Genomic DNA, 16831 nt, shown 5'->3' on the forward strand with positions numbered 1-16831 from the left:
TCCACGTACTCATCACTCTCTGCGTAAAAACCTACCCCCGATATCTCCTCTGTACCTACTTCCAAGCACCTTAAAACTGTGCCCTCTCATGCTAGCCATTTCAGCCCTGGGAAAAAGCCCCTGACCATCCACACGATCAATGCCTCTCATTATCTTGTACACCTCTATCAGGTCACCTCTCATCCTCCATCGCTCCAAGGAGAAAAGGCCGAGTTCACTCAACCTATTCCCATAAGGCATGCTCCCCAATCCAGGCAACATCCTTGTAAATCTCCTCTGCACCCTTTCCATGGTTTCCACATCCATCCTATAGTGAGGTGACCAGAACTGAGCACAGTACTCCAAGTGGGGTCTGACCAGTGTCCTATATAGCTGTAACATTACCTTTCAGTTCCTAAACTCAGTCCCACGGTTGATAAAGGCCAATGCACCATATGCTTTCTTAACCACAGAGTCAACCTGCGCCTTGAGTGTCTGATGAACTCAGACCCCAAGATCCCTCTGATCCTCCACACTGCCAAGAGTTTTACCATTAATACTATATTCTGGCATCATATTTGACCTACCAAAATGAACCACTTCACACTTATCTGGGTTGAACGCCATCTGCCACTTCTCAGCTCAGTTTTGCATCCTATAGATGTCCCATTGTAACCTCTGACAGCCCCCAACACTATCCACAACACCTCCAATATTTGTGTCATCAGCAAATTTACTAACCCATCCCTCCACTTCCTCATCCAGGTCATTTATAAAAATCATGAAGAGTAGGGGTCCCAGAACAGATCCCTGAGGCACACCACTGGTCACAGACCTCCATGCAGAATATGATCCGTCTACAACCACTCTTTGCCTTCTGTGGGCAAGCCAGTTCTGGATCCATAAAGCAATGTCCCCTTGGATCGCATGCCTCCTTACTTTCTCAATAAGTCTTGCATGGTGTACCTTGTCAAATGCCTTGCTGAAATCCATATACACTACATCTACTGCTCTTCCTTCATCAACGTGTTCAGTCACATCCTCAAAAAATTCAATCAGGCTCGTAAGGCATAACCTGCTTTTGACAAAGCCATGCTGACTATTCCTAATCATATTATGCCTCTCCAAATGTTCATAAATTTTGCCTCTCAGGATCTTCTCCATCAACTTACCAACCACTGAAGTAAGACTCACTGGTCTATAATTTCCTGGGCTATCTCCACTCCCTTTCTTCAATAATGAAACAAGATCCGCAACTCTCCAATCCTCTGGAACCTCTCCCATCCCCATTGATGATGCAAAGATCATCGCCAGAGGCTCAGCAATCTCCTCCCTCGCCTCCCACAGTAGCCTGGGGTACATCTCGTCTGGTCCCTTTGACTTATCCAACTTGATGCCTTCCAAAAGCTCCTGCACATCCTATTTCTTAATGTAACATTCTGTAAGATTTCACTGATAATGTAATGGTTTCTCTGTAGCAGCAATGTTTGGGTTATGACTAGTGATAACGGGGTTTGTAATGCTATTGTTCTTTCTTGTGAGTCTGGAAGAGAGATTTTCGTGGTCTTTTGCCGGGGAGAGATGGGGAGAGATGAGGAGAGAAGACGCGATTGGAGAGAGTTGACAGACTGCTGGACGGGGTGGATTTGGAGCGAGGGTCCGAAGGGCAGTGACGATCGGAGGAGGTCGATGGTGGACGATCGGCTAGTCAGTGAGCTCCAACATTGCGCACAGACTGTTTCATAAGATTGGGCCCTTTTTTTTATTTCTTTACTAACCATATAGTCAAAGTAAGAATTATAAAGCTTAATCGTTTAATTGCATATTGTATACTGTTTGTTATTTCGGGGTACTGATTTGTAACGGGGACACATCACGCAGCATCCACCCAAACGAGATTTCTTAAGTTTGGCTGGGCCAGGGACTATCACCTCTTTATTAAGCCGCTAGCCGAAGTGAGAGTTACATTAATATCTACATGCTCAAGCTTTTCAGTCCGCTGTATGTCATCCCTACAATCGCCAAGATCCTTTTCCATAGTGAAAACTGAAGCACAGTACTCAATAAATACCTCTGCTATCTCTTCCGGTTCCATACACATTTTGCCACTGTCACACTTGATTGGTCCTATTCTGTCACATCTTATCCTCTTGCTCTTCACGTACTTGTAGAATGCCTTGAGGTTTTCCTTAATCCTGCTCGCCAAGGCCTTCTCATGGCTCCTTCTGGCTCTCCTAATTTCTTTCCTGAGCTCCTTCCTGCTAGTCTTATAAATTCTAACTCGCTATCATTCCCTAGCTTTTCGAACCTTTCATAAGCTTTTCTTTTCTTTTTGACTATATTTACAACAACCTTTGTACACAACGGTTCCTGTACCCTACCATCCTTTCCCTGTCTCGTTGAAACCTACCTATGCAGAACTCCACGCAAATATCGACTGAATATTTGCCACAGTTCTTTCATACAATTCCCTGAGAACATCTGTTTCCAATTTATGCTTTCAAGTTCCTGTCTGATAGCCTCATATTTTCCCTTACTCTAATTAAACGCTTTCCTAACTTGTCTGTTCCTATCCCTCTCCAATGCTATGGTAAAGGAGATAGAGTTGTGATCACTATCTCCAAAATGCTCTCCCACTGAGAGACCTGACACCTGACCAGGTTCATTTCCCAATACCAGATCAAGTACAGCCTCTCCTCTTGTCGGCTTATCTACATATTGTGTCAAGAAAACCTTCTTGAATACACCTAACAAACTCCACCCCATCTAAACCCCTCACTCTACGGAGATGCCAATTGATATTTGGGAAATTAAAATCTCCCACCACAACAACCCTGTTATTATTACAACTTTCCAGAATCTGTCTCCCTATCTGCTCCTTGATGTCCCTGTTACTATTGGGTGGTCTATAAAAAACACTCAGTAGAGTTATTGACCCCTTCCTGTTCCTAACTTCCACCCACAGAGACTCCATAGACAATCCCTCCATGTCTTCCCCTTTTTCTATGGCTGTGACACTATTTCTGATCAGCAGTGCCACGCCCCCACCTCTTTCGCCTCCGTCCCTTCCTTTCTGAAACATCTAGCACTTGAAGTAATCATTCCTGCCCCTGAGCCATCCAAGTCTCTGTAATGGCTACAACATCACAGCTCCAAGTTCTAATCCACGCCATAAGGTCACCTACTTTGTTCATATTACTCCCTGCACTAAAATAGATAGCTGGTAAGGATGGGCTCCCTCACCTCTGCCCCTCTAACCCTCAAAACAGGTGCCCCCAGGGTTGTGTTCTGAGTCCCCTCCTCTGCTCCCTTTACACCCACGACTGTACTGCCACACACAGCTCCAATCTGCTGATCAAATTTGCAGATGACATGACACTGATCGGCTTTATTTCTAGCGGTGACGAGACAGCCTACGGAGGAGAGGTTAACACCCTGACACAGTGGTGCCAACATAACAATCTCTCCCTCATTGTCCAAAACACAAAAGAGCTGCCACAAGGATTACACAAGGAATGGAGACGGGCTCAGCCTGATCAACATCAATGGGTCTGCAGGGTGAGTCGTTTCAAGTTCCTCGGTATACACGTCACCGATGATCTCACCTGGGTGGTACACACTGGCTTTGTGGCAAAAAAGAGCACAACAGCGTCTACTCCACCATAGAGGACTGAAGAAGTTCGGCATGAGCCCCCAAATCGTCAAGGAGCTTCTACAGGGGCACCACTGACAGCATCCTGACTGGCTGTATCACTGTCTGGTATGGCAACTTGATCGCTGGGCACTGCAGAGAGGGGTACCATCAGCCCAGCACATCTGTGGACGTGAGCTTCCCTCCAGTGGGGACATTTATAGCAGCAGGGGCAGAAAGAAGGCCTGGAAGATCATCAGGGACACCAGTCACCCCAACCATAAACTGTTTCAGCTGCTTCCACCTGGCAGACGGCATTGCAGCATTAAAGCTAGGACCACCGCCTATGCCTTCTTGCCTGTCCTTTCGATACAAAATATATCCTTTGATGTTAAGCTCCCAACTATGGCCTTCTTTCAGCCACATCTCAGTGATGCCCATCGTCATACCACTTGTGCCATGAGTTCATCCAACTTATTCCGAATGCTACATGCACCTTGAGTCCTGCATTCTTCACCCTTTTGAATTTTACCTCTGTGGTACAATTTAACTCCTTGCTCTGTTTGCATTTGACCCAATCACAAGACCATAAGATATAGGAGCAGAAGTAGGCCATTTGGCCCATCGAGTCTGCTCCACCATTCAATCATGGGCTGATCCAATTCTTCCAGTCATCCCCACTCCCCTGCCTTCTCCCCATACACTTTGATGCCCTGGCTAATCAAGAACCTATCTATCTCTGCCTTAAATACACCCAATGACTTGGCCCCCACAGCCGCTTGTGGCAACAAATTCCACAGATTTACCACCCTCTGACTAAAGTAGTTTCTCCGCATCTCAGTTCTAAAAGGACATCCTTCAATCCTGAAGCCCTCTTGTTGAAGAATCCCCTACCATGGGAAATAACTTTGCCATAGCTAATCTGTTCAGGAATTTTAACATTCAGCAGACAACGTACCTCCTCGTTCATCCACAGTCACTATATCCATTCTAAAATAAGGAGCCCAAAGCTGTACACAATATTCCAAGTGTGGTTTCATGAGTGCCTTTTAGAGCCTCAACATCACATCCTTGCTCTTACATTCTATACCTCCAGAAATGAAAGCCAACATTGCATTCGCCTTCTTCACCACCAACTCTGCCTGGAGGTTAACCTTTAGGGTATCCTGCACAAGGATATCATCAGCTAGTTTAGCCACAAATCTATTAATCCCATAGACCAGATCATTGACCAGACAGAACAGGATCCCTTTATTCCCACTCTCTCTGTTTTCTGCTGATCAGCCAATGCTCTAACCATGCTAGTAACTTCCCTGTAATTCCATGGGCTCTTATCTTGCATCTCCTTTGTCTACCCTGCTTGTAATTTCCTCAAAGAATTGCAGTACATTTGTCAGGCAGGATTTTCAGTTCAGGAAACCAAACTGGCTTTGGCCTATCTTGTCATGTGCCTCTAGGTAGTCTGTAAGCTCATCCCTAACAATCGATTCCAACAACTTCTCAGCCACTGATGTCAGGCTAACAGGTCTATAGTTTCCTTTCTGCTGCCTCCCACTCTTCTTAAATAGTGGAGTACATTTCCAATTTTCCAGTCATCCAGTACAATGCCAGAATCTATCGATTCTTGAAAGATCATTGTTAAAGCCTCCACAATCTCTCCAACTACTTCCTTCAGACCCAGAGGGTGCATTCCATCAAGTCCAGGAGATTTATCCACCCTTGGACAATTAAGCTTCCTGAGCACGTCTCTCAATTGTAATTTTCACTGCACCTGCTTCACTTCCCTGACACTCTTGAATGTCCTCAATGAGTACTTTTCTTCGGTATTCACCAATGAGAGGGAACTTGATGATGGTGAGGACAATATGAGTGAAGTTGATGTTCTGGAGCATGTTGATATTAGGAGCATGTTGATATTAAGGGAAAGGAGGTGTTGGAGTTGTTAAAATACATTAGGACAGATAAGTCCCCGGGGCCTGACGGAATATTCCCCAGGCTGCTCCACGAGGTGAGGGAAGAGATTGCTGAGCCTCTGGCTAGGATCTTTATGTCCTCATTGTCCACGGGAATGGTACCGGAGGATTGGGGGGAGGCGAATGTTGTCCCCTTGTTCAAAAAAGGTAGTAGGGATAGTCCGGGTAATTACAGACCAGTGAGCTTTACGTCTGTGGTGGGAAAGTTGTTGGAAATGATTCTTAGAGTTGGATCTCTGGGCATTTAGAGAATCATGGTCTGATCAGGGACAGTCAGCATGGCTTTCTGAAGGGCAGATCATGTCTAACAAGCCTGATAGAGTTCTTTGAGGAGGTGACCAGGCATATAGATGAAGGTAGTGTAGGGGATGTGATCTACATGGATTTTAGTAAGGCATTTGACAAGGTTCCACACGGTAGGCTTATTCAGAAAGTCAGAAGGCATGGGATCCAGGGAAGTTTGGCCAGGTAAATTCAGAATTGGCTTGCCCGCAGAAGGCAGAGGGTGGTGGTGGAGGGAGTACATTTAGATTGGGGGATTGTGACTAGTGGTGTCCCACAAGGATCTGTTCTGGGACCTCTACTTTTTGTGATTTTTATTAACGACCTGAATGTGGGGGTAGAAGGGTGGGTTGGCAAGTTTGCAGACGACACAAAGGTTGGTGGTGTTGTACATAATGTAGAGGATTGTCAAAGATTGCAGAGAGACATTGATAGGATGCAGAAGTGAGCTGAGAAGTGGCAGATGGAGTTCAACCCGGAGAAGTGTGAGGTGGTACACTTTGGAAGAACAAACACCAAGGCAGAGTACAAAATAAATGGCAGGATACTTGGTAGTGTGGAGGAGCAGAGGGATCTGGGGGTACATGTCCACGGATCCCTGAAAGTTGCCTCACAGGTAGATAGGGTAGTTAAGAAAGCTTATGGGATGTTAGCTTTCATAAGTCGAGGGATAGAGTTTAAGAGACGCGATGTAATGATGCAGCTCTTTTAAACTCTGGTTAGGCCACACTTGGAGTACTATGTCCAGTTCTGGTCGCCTCACTATAGGAAGGATGTGGAAGCATTGGAAAGGGTACAGAGGAGATCTACCAGGATGCTGCCTGGTTTAGAGAGTATGCATTATGATCAGAGATTAAGGGAGCTAGGGCTTTACTCTTTGGAGAGAAGGAGGCTGAGAGGAGACATAATCGAGGTGTACAAGATAATAAGAGGAATAGATAGAGTGGATAGCCAGCGCCTCTTCCCCAGGGCACCACTGCTCAATACAAGAGGACATGGCTTTAAGGTAAGGGGTGGGAAGTTCAAGGGGGATATTAGAGGAAGGTTTTTTACTCAGGGAGTGGTTGGTGCGTGGAATGCACTGCCTGAGTCAGTGGTGGAGGCAGATATGCTAGTGAAGTTTAAGAGACTACTAGACAGGTACATGGAGGAATTTAAGGTGGGAGGGTTATATGGGAGGCAGGGTTTGAGGGTCGGTACAACATTGTGGGCCGAAGGGCCTGTACTGCGCTGTACTGTTCTATATGTTCTATACTAATGCCGTTTCCGCTGGGTGGGCCACGTACACCGCATGTCAGACGGGAGGATCCCGAAAGACCTGCTGTACGAGGAACTGGCCTCCGGCAAGAGAGCACAAGGGCGGCCCCATCTTCGTTTCAAAGACGTTTGCAAGAGAGACATGAAGTCACTGAAAATCAACGTCGAGAAGTGGGAGGATATCGCAAGCGATCGCTCTCACTGGAGGCTGGAACTACGCAGAGGTCTAAAAAGAGGAGAAGAGAAACTGAGGCTTGCTGCTGAAGAAAAGCGCACTCACCGGAAAAACAGCACCAAGACAACACTGGAGGATAGCGGCCTTCAAGTGCAGTCGATGCAGCCGAGACTGTCACTCCCGAGTGGGACTCTACAGCCACAACAGGCGCTGCTCTAACACAGACTGAAGCAAGACTTTCCAGGCGCAGATCCATGGTCTCGCGAGACTAACGGATGCCATCTTGAGCTTGACCTTGATCTGCCACAGTTTACGAATAAAGAGTAGACAATTTAGAACGGAGTTGAGGAAAAACTTTTTCACACAGAGGGTTGTGGTTCTGTGGAATGCTCTGCCTCAGAAGGCAGTGGAGGCCAATTCTCTGGATTCTTTCAAGAAAGAGTTAGATAGAGTTCTTAATGATAGCGGACTGAAGGGATATGGGGAGAAGGCAGGAAAAGGGTACTGATAGTGGATGATCAGCCATGATCACAGTGAATGGTGGTGAAGGCTCGAAGGGCCGAATGGCCTACTCCTGCACCTATTGTCTATTGCCTCCACTACTGGCTCAGGCAGCACATTCCACGCACCAACCACTCTCTTGTTCTCTCTCTCACACACTCTCACTGTCACCAAATCCTAAGAACCTTCTGCAGGGGCACAATTGAGAGCACCCTGACTGGCTGCATCAGTGCCTGGTATGGGAACTGTACCTCCCTCAATCACAGGACTCTGCAGAGAGTGGTGTGGACAGCCCAGCGCATCTGTAGATGTGAACTTTCCACTATTCAGGACATTTCCAAAGAAAGGTGTGTAAAAAGGGCCCAAAGGATCATTGGGGAACCGAGTCACTCCAGTCACAAACTGTTCCGGCTGCTACCATATGGAAAATATTACCGCAGCATAAAAGCCGGGACCAACAGGCTCCGGGACAGCTTCATCTACCTGTCCATCAGACTGATTAACTCATGTTGATGCCAACTGTATTTTTGTGTTATATGATCCTGTTGTACATATGATTTAAATTGCACATTGCACATTTAGAAGGAGACGTAACGTAATGATTTTTACTTCTCATGTATATGAAGGATGTAAGTAATAAAGTCAATTCAATTCAATTCTCTCTCTGCAATGTGTATACACTTTGCCATATCCCGCAGGTATGCTTTTATTTTAATTGATATGTAGTTGCACAGACACAACAAGTTACTTTGATGGGAAGTGTATGGAGGGCTATGGTTTGGATGTAGGTTGATGGGATTAGGCATTTGTCTTTAATTCATACCTTGTCATGTTACTTGTGATGCTATACACTTCTGGTTAGTATTTGTGTCTTGGGTATGGAGTGGTTGTATACATTATGCTTTTGGCTATTTTTTTGCATATGCTTCAACATCCAGTCCTAACTAATGCATTATTTTCATTCAATACCTTTTCTATTTCATGCAGCGGCCTTGATTATAACAGCCTAATTCCAGCTGCTTGGGCTTACCAATGGTAGAAGTTATTCAATTTTATAATTTTCATTTGCAGTTGCCAGGAAGATGAGAAAAAGAGAAAAAAATAAGGAAGAGGAAAGCATATGAACCAAAACTTACAACTGAAGGTAAATCTTCTGTCCCAGGTACTTTACACTTTAGATTGAATGCCATGGGCTTTAACAGTATATCAATCTAGTGGACTGTTCACCTGCTAAGTTATGGCGTGAAATCAGTGAGGGCTTGACTCTACTGTCAGGCGTTCCATTAGAAATTTGGGTTAGATAGATTTGTAAAATGCTTCATTACAAATAATAAATTTCAATGAGAATGATCTTCTCTGAACAATCTTATCTTTAAAGCTAAATAACACACACAAAATGGAACTCAGCAGGCCAGGCAGCATCTATGTAAATAAGTACAGTCGACGTTAGGGTTAATCTAGTATAACTGAGTCCATTGTTATTTAATATATAATTAACAATATGTCTGAGGGTGTAGGTGGCATGGTTAGTAAGGTACCAAAATTGGTCATATACTGCAGGGGTCCCCAACCTTTTTTGCTCCGCGGACCGTTTTAATATTGACAATATTCTTGCGGACCGGTGGGGGGGGGGTGGTGTTCAAGTAGGGTTAAACTCACCTCAACATGTCTTTTACAAATCCGGGGACACTTTACTCCAGGAAAGACTACCATGACCATGAAGCCTTACGCGGGCACCTGTGTGCGCATGTAATATGCACATACACGTACGTGCCGATTTTTTTCCCCCTACAAATTGGTTTTGCCTTCATCTTCCCGACTATACTGTACATACATTATTTCTACCTTATATAGGTTGTGTATTTATCATATCATTCCTGCTTTTACTATATGTTAGTGTTATTTATTTTAGGTTTTATGTGTTATTTGGTATGATTTGTTAGGTTATTTTTTTGGGTCTGGGAATGCTCAAAAAATTTTCCCATATAAATTAATGGTAATTGCTTTCTCCCTTTACGCCATTTCGGCACGAAAAGTTTCATAGGAATGCTCTACCTTAGTGGGGGAAATATGGGACAAACCAATTTAGCCCAATATACGGGATGTCCCGTCAAATATGGGACAGCTGGCAACTCTATGTTCAAGTTCACCAGTGTGTGACGGGGAATGAGGAAAGGTGCAGCTGACTCATATCGTTTCCTCACGGTCCGGTAGCACATGCTTTGCAGCCTGGTACCGGTCTGCAGCCCAGTGGTTGGGGACCGCTGATATAGTGAACCAAAAAGAAGGCTGTTTAAGGTTACAACACGATTTAAATCAATTAGTAAAGTGGGCCTCGGAAATGGCAGGTGAATTTAATTTCAGGCAAGTATGGAGTGTTATATTTTGGTATGGTCATTCAGAGTAAATGACAGGGCCTTGGAGAATGCGTAGAACAGGAGGCCTTGGATATTCAGTTACTTAGAACGTGGAAAAGCTCCGGAAAAGCCCTTAGCCCATGATGTTGTACTGACCTTTTAACCTACTCCAAGGTCAATCTAACTCTTCCCTCCCACATATCCTTGCATTTTGATTTAATCTATGTATAAAGAAACTGCCTCTTACATGCCCCCTATGCTTTTCACCAATCATCTTAAATATGCCCCTCGTATTGGCCTTTCTGCCTTGGGAAAAAGGCCCTTGCTCCCCACTCTGTGCATCTTATCACCTTATACACCTCTATCGAATCACCTGTCATCCTCCTTCATGCCAAAGAGAAAAGCTCTACCTATCTCAATCTTCACTCATAAGTCATGATCCCTAATTCAGGCACATCCTCTGCACCCTCTCTAAAGCTTTCACATCCTTCGTATAATGACATGACCAGAACTGAACATGATATGGCCTAACCAGAGTTTTATAGAGTTACAACATTACCTCACGACTCTTGAGAAGCTAACACATCTCCAGCTTAAACTCAGTCTGCCACTTATCTGCCCATTTCTGCATCCTATCAATGTACAGTTGTAACCGATGACAACCTTCTACACTATCCAGAACACCTGATGAAGGGCCTTGTCCTGGAATGTTGACTTTCCATAAGGCACAGGAGCAGAGTTAAGCCATTCGGCCCATTAAGTCTGCTCCCGTATTCTATAATGGCTGATTTATTATCCCTTTCAGCCCCATTCTTCCCATAACCTTTGATGCCCTTTTTAATCAAAAGCTATCAACCTCTGTTTTAAATATACCTAATGTCTTGGACTGTGCAGCCATCTGTGGCAATGAATTCCACAGATCTGCCATTACTCCTTGTCTCTGTTGATTCAGGCCAAATGCTGCCTGACCTGTTGAGTTCCTCCAGCATTTTGTGTATGTTGTACCACAAGCTGTCATGTCATCTGCACCTTACTAACTCACCCTTCCACTTCCACATCCAAGTTATTTATAAAAAGAGAAAGGGTCCCAGAACAGATCCCTGCAGACCACCACTGCTCCTTGACCTCTCGGCGGAATACTCTACTCTAACTTATCGGCAATCCAGTTCTGAATCCATGCAGCCCAATTTCCATGAATCCAATGCCTCTTGACTTTCTAGATGAGCCTACCATGGGAACCTTGTCAATGTTTTACTAATCATATTCAAGAGAAAATCTGCAGATGCTGGAAATCTGAGCAACACACACAAAATGCTGGAGGAACTCAGCAGGCCAGGCAGCATCTATGGAAAAGAGTGCAGTCGACGTTTCGGGGCGATAACCTTTGGCGGCACTGGAGAAGGGTTTTGGCCCGCTTTTCCATGGATACTGCCTGGCCTGCTGAGTTCCTCCAGCATTTTGTGTTGCAATGTTTTACTAAAATCTATATATGACACATCCACTGCTCTAACTTCAATAATTTGTTTTGTCACTTCCTCAAAAATGTCAATCAGGCTCATGAGGCATGACACTGCCACAAAGCTGAGTATCAGATATGCTTCTCCAAATGCTCATAAGTCTCGTCTCTGAGGCCTCTCCAAAAGTTCCCTGAAAATGTGACATGAGTAGAGAAGACCATGAGATTCAGGAGCAGAATAAAGCCATTTGAGTCTGCTCCACCATTTGATTATGGCTGATCCACTTCCCTCTCAGCCCCAATCTCCTGCCTTCTCCACACATCCCTTTATGCTCTGACTAATCAAGAACCTATCAACCTCTGCCTTAAATATACCCAGTGACTTGGCCACCACAGCTGCCTGTGACAACAAATTCCACAGATTCACCACTTCCTGGCTAAGTAAATTCCTCATCTTCATTCTATATGGATGATCCTCTCTTCTGAGGCTGTGTCCTCTCATCTTAGACTCTCACACCATAGGAAGCATCTTCTACCCATCTACTCTGTTAAGGTCTTTCAACATTTGATATGTTTTTTTTGTAATTTATTTTTTATTGAAGTTCATCATCAAACAAACATTTCTGTAAGATGTTTTTCAGATACTGTACATATATATCATATAATCATATTTGTCACAAATCTTCACATAGTATTTATCTGAGGAATACATTTATAGAAAGGAGAAGAAAGTAAGAACAATCAAAAGAAGAAAACTATGTACAAAGTAGGGAATGATCTTTTTTATATAACATATTCATTGACTTGTGAGAATAAAATCAGGCCTATGAGGTGTTATGTAGTTAAACCATTTTCCCAGTATGAATCAAATTGTTCCAACTTATGATTAACAGATGCTGTTATCATCGCCATTTTGTAAATGTCCATTGTAATTTCCATCCATACATTTAAAATTGGGCTCTCCTGTAATAACCATTTCCTGGTAAGGGTCTTTTTACCAGCCACCACCAGTACATTCATTAAATATTTATCTCTTTTCAACCATTCTTGAGGTAAATACCCAAAATATATGGTCTTACTCTCTAAAGGTATTTCATATTTAAAGATGTCTTGTAGGGCATTATGTATCCCACTCCAATAGTCTTTGATAACGGGGCATTCCCAGAAAATATGATAATGGTTTGCATTCTGATTTCCACAATTTCTCCAGCAAACAGGAAGGTTACTATTATAATGGGATTTCTGAGAGGGTGTAATAAAATATTTTACCAAGTTTTTCCACCCAAACTCCCTCCATTTCTGTGAACTGGTACACTTCCATTGATACCTCCATATTATTGTTCAGTCTTCCTCAGATATTATTATCTCTCCTTCCTTCTCCCATTTTGTTTTAATGTATGAAGTCGAATGTGTTTTAAGATTTGACAAACCCTTATACACACTTGAAATGATTCTACTACCGTTGTCTGAATTATATGCTTTTCTAAATAGCTCTATCAGACACGTAATTACCTTGGTTACATTTTTAACCTCCTATTAACATACTGTCGCATCTGTAAATACTGATAAAAGTCTTTCTAATAAGTGTTTCTGAGCATTTCAAAACTGAACAGTGTTCCTTCTTTCATTATATTGCAAATAGCTGTTATTCCTTTAGCTGTCCAGTCGTTAAATCTAGCATCCAGTTTATTCAGCGTAAAATCGAGTCATATGCACACCATTTAAGAATTGCAATGTCTCTCTCTCTAGTTTATATTTTTATAATAGTTTTCCATATTTTAAGAGTCCATTTCACCCATGGGTTATCAATAGTATTTATGTAACTTTGTAGGTTGTTATCAGCCAAAATTGCCTGTATGGGGATGGAAAGTATCCTCTCCTCAATGTTTTTCCATTGAGCATCATATGATGGGTTGCACCAGCATAACACAACATTCAACTGTGCTGCAAAATAATAATCTCTAAGAGAAGGTAGGCCCCATCCCCCCCTTTTCCTTGGCTAATTGCAAAGTTTTGAGACGAACCCTAGGCCTTTCTCCTTGCCATATATATCTTGATAGCATCTTGTTCCATTCATTGAATTGATTTTGGTTAATCTCTATTGGTAGGATCTGAAAGTAGTCTGGGCAGTATATTCATTTTAATAGCTTCAGTCCTTGAACTGAGACCAAGAAAAGGAGTTAGGTTCCATCTTGTTATATCTTCATTAATTTTTTTATATATAGGCTGATAATTTTGCCAAGTCTTTTGGCATAATGATGCCCAAATATTTGACAGACTCATTTGCCATGCCCAAGGATATCTACTTTCAATTTCTCTTGGTGGGCTATAGTTATATGGAAGTAGTTGGGTTTTATCTATGTTGATCTTGTATCCTGATAATTGGCCACATTGTTTAAAGAATTGCATCAAATTAGGTAAAGAGTATGTTGGTTGCCCAAGATAGATCAAAATGTCATCCATGTAACAGGCCAATTTATGCTCTGTCCCTTTAATAGCAATTCCCCTAATATCTCCATTTTCTCTGATGTATTGAGCTAATGGTTCCAGATATAACGTGAAGAGTAGTGGTGACCATGCACAACCCTGTCTCGTGCCCCTTTCTAGGGTAAAACTATTAGATAAATATTTATTGATTTTAATCCCAGCAGTAGGATTGTCATATAGTGCCTGTATAGTTTTAATAACTGTGTCATGGAAACCAAATCTATGTAAAACTCTGTAAAGAAAATTCCAATTAACCAAATCAAATGCCTTTTCAGCGCCCACGCTTATTGCTATTGCTTCCATTTCATTTTTTTATATGATCCATTATGTGAAGCGTCCTTCGTATATTGTCTTGTGTTTGGCGTTGTTGTATAAAACCTGTCTGATCATTATGTATCAGTGTGGGTAGAAACTCTTCTAATCCTTTGGCCATGATGGAGGTAAATATTCCATAATCCACATTAAGAACAGATATTGGTCTAAATGACCCACATTCCATTTTATCCTTGCCTTCTTTTGGTATAGCTGAGTTATCACCTCCTTCCAGCTGGGTGGTATCTGTGCCTTTCTTAGAGCTCAGTTCAGTGTGGGGAGTAAAACAAGAATTAACTCATTTCTAAATTCTTTATACCACTCTGCCTTATATCCATCTGATCCTGGTGACTTGCTTAATTTAAGCCTACTAATTGCAGTTTTTAGTTCAGCTTCAGTTATGTCAGCAGTTATCATTCTATTTTGTTCTTTGCTTAAAGCGGGTAACTCTAAAGAATTCAGGAAGGTGCCAATTTGGGTTATGCTTCTCCCTGGAACTTTGGAATATAGAGTTTTGTAAAACATTTCAGAAGCTTCTTGAATTTCACTTAGCTCATTTTTTATCACTTTTGTTCTTGGATCGCTAATTCTATGAATTGTATTTTCTGCTATCTTTTTATTTCAGTTTCCACGCCAGTATTTTCATAGATTTAGATCCAATTTCATAGTGACTCTGTTTCAGAAACATTAATTTTTTTCTGATTTCCTGTGTAGCCAAACTATCAATTTCATTCCTAATTCTTAAAATTTCCTCCAGTGTATCCTGTGCCAAACTCAATTTGTTCAGCTTATTTTGTAATTCCTCTAATGTTTTATTCCTTATTTTTTTTCTTATATGAAGATATTGCTATAATTTTCCCTCTTAAGACAGCCTTCAGAGTATCCCATAGAATGGGAGGTGAAACCTCTCCATTATCATTGAATTCTAAGTAAAGACCAATTTCTTTTTAATTTGTTCCTTAAGATAGGGATCATTGAGTAGACTTAGTTTCCAAACAGTACTTTCGTTAGAGGTCAAAATCAACAGATAAATATATAGGTGCATGGTCACTTAAATCTATTGTCCCAATTCCACAGGTGATTATTTTGTCTTTGTCTTTTCCAAATGTTATGAAATAGTCTTTTCTTGTAAATACAGAATGGGGGGCAGAATAATGAGTGTAATCACTTCTGTTGGGGAAAAGGTCCCTCCATATATCAATTAGACCAACATACCATAGAACCATAGAAACTACAGCACAGAACCAGGCCCTTTGGCCCTTCTTGGCTGTGCCGAACCATTTTCAGCCCAGTCCCACTGACCTGCACACAGACCATATCCCTCCATACACCTCCCATCCATGTATCTGTCCAATTTATTCTTAAATGTTAAAAAAGAACCCACATTTACCACCTCGTCTGGCAACTCATTCCATACTCCCACCACTCTCTGTGTGAAGAAGCCCCCCACTAATGTTCCCTTTAAACTTTTCCCCCCTCACCCTTAACCCATGTCCTCTGGTTTTTTTCTCCCCTTGCCTCAGTGGAAAAAGCCTGCTTGCATTCACTCTATCTATACCCATCATAATTTTATATACCTCTATCAAATCTCCCCTCATTCTTCTACGCTCCAGGGAATAAAGTCCTAACCTATTCAACCTTTCTCTGTAACTGAGTTTCTCAAGTCCCGGCAACATCCTTGTAAACCTTCTCTGCACTCTTTCAACCTTATTTATATCCTTCCTGTAATTTGGTGACCAAAACTGAACACAATACTCCAGATTCGGCCTCACCAATGCCTTATACAACCTCATCATAACATTCCAGCTCTTATACTCAATACTTCGATTAATAAAGGCCAATGTACCAAAAGCTCTCTTTACGACCCTATCTACCTGTGACGACACTTTTAGGGAATTTTGTATCTGTATTCCCAGATCCCTCTGTTCCACTGCACTCTTCAGTGCCTTACCATTAACCCTGTATGTTCTACATTGATTTGTCCTTCCAACGTGCAATACCTCACACTTGTCAGTATTAAACTCCATCTGCCATTTTTCAGCCCATTTTTCCAGCTGGTCCAAGTCCCTCTACAGGCTCTGAAAACCTTCCTCACTGTCTACTACACCTCCAATCTTTGTATCATCAGCAAACTTGCTGATCCAATTTACCACATTATCATCCAGATCATTGATATAAATGACAAATAACAATGGACCCAGCACTGATCCCTGTGGCACACCACTAGTCACAGGCCTCCACTCAGAGAAGCAATTCTCTACCATCACTCTCTGGCTTCTTCCATCGAGCCAATGTCTAATCCAATTTACCACCTCTCCATGTATACCTAGCGACTGAATTTTCCTAACTAACCTCCCATGCGGGACCTTGTCAAAGGCCTTACTGAAGTCCATGTAGACAATATCCACTGCCTTCCCTTCA

This window comes from Mobula hypostoma, chromosome 5, assembly GCF_963921235.1.
Source record: "Mobula hypostoma chromosome 5, sMobHyp1.1, whole genome shotgun sequence".
In the NCBI taxonomy this organism is placed as follows: domain Eukaryota; kingdom Metazoa; phylum Chordata; class Chondrichthyes; order Myliobatiformes; family Myliobatidae; genus Mobula; species Mobula hypostoma.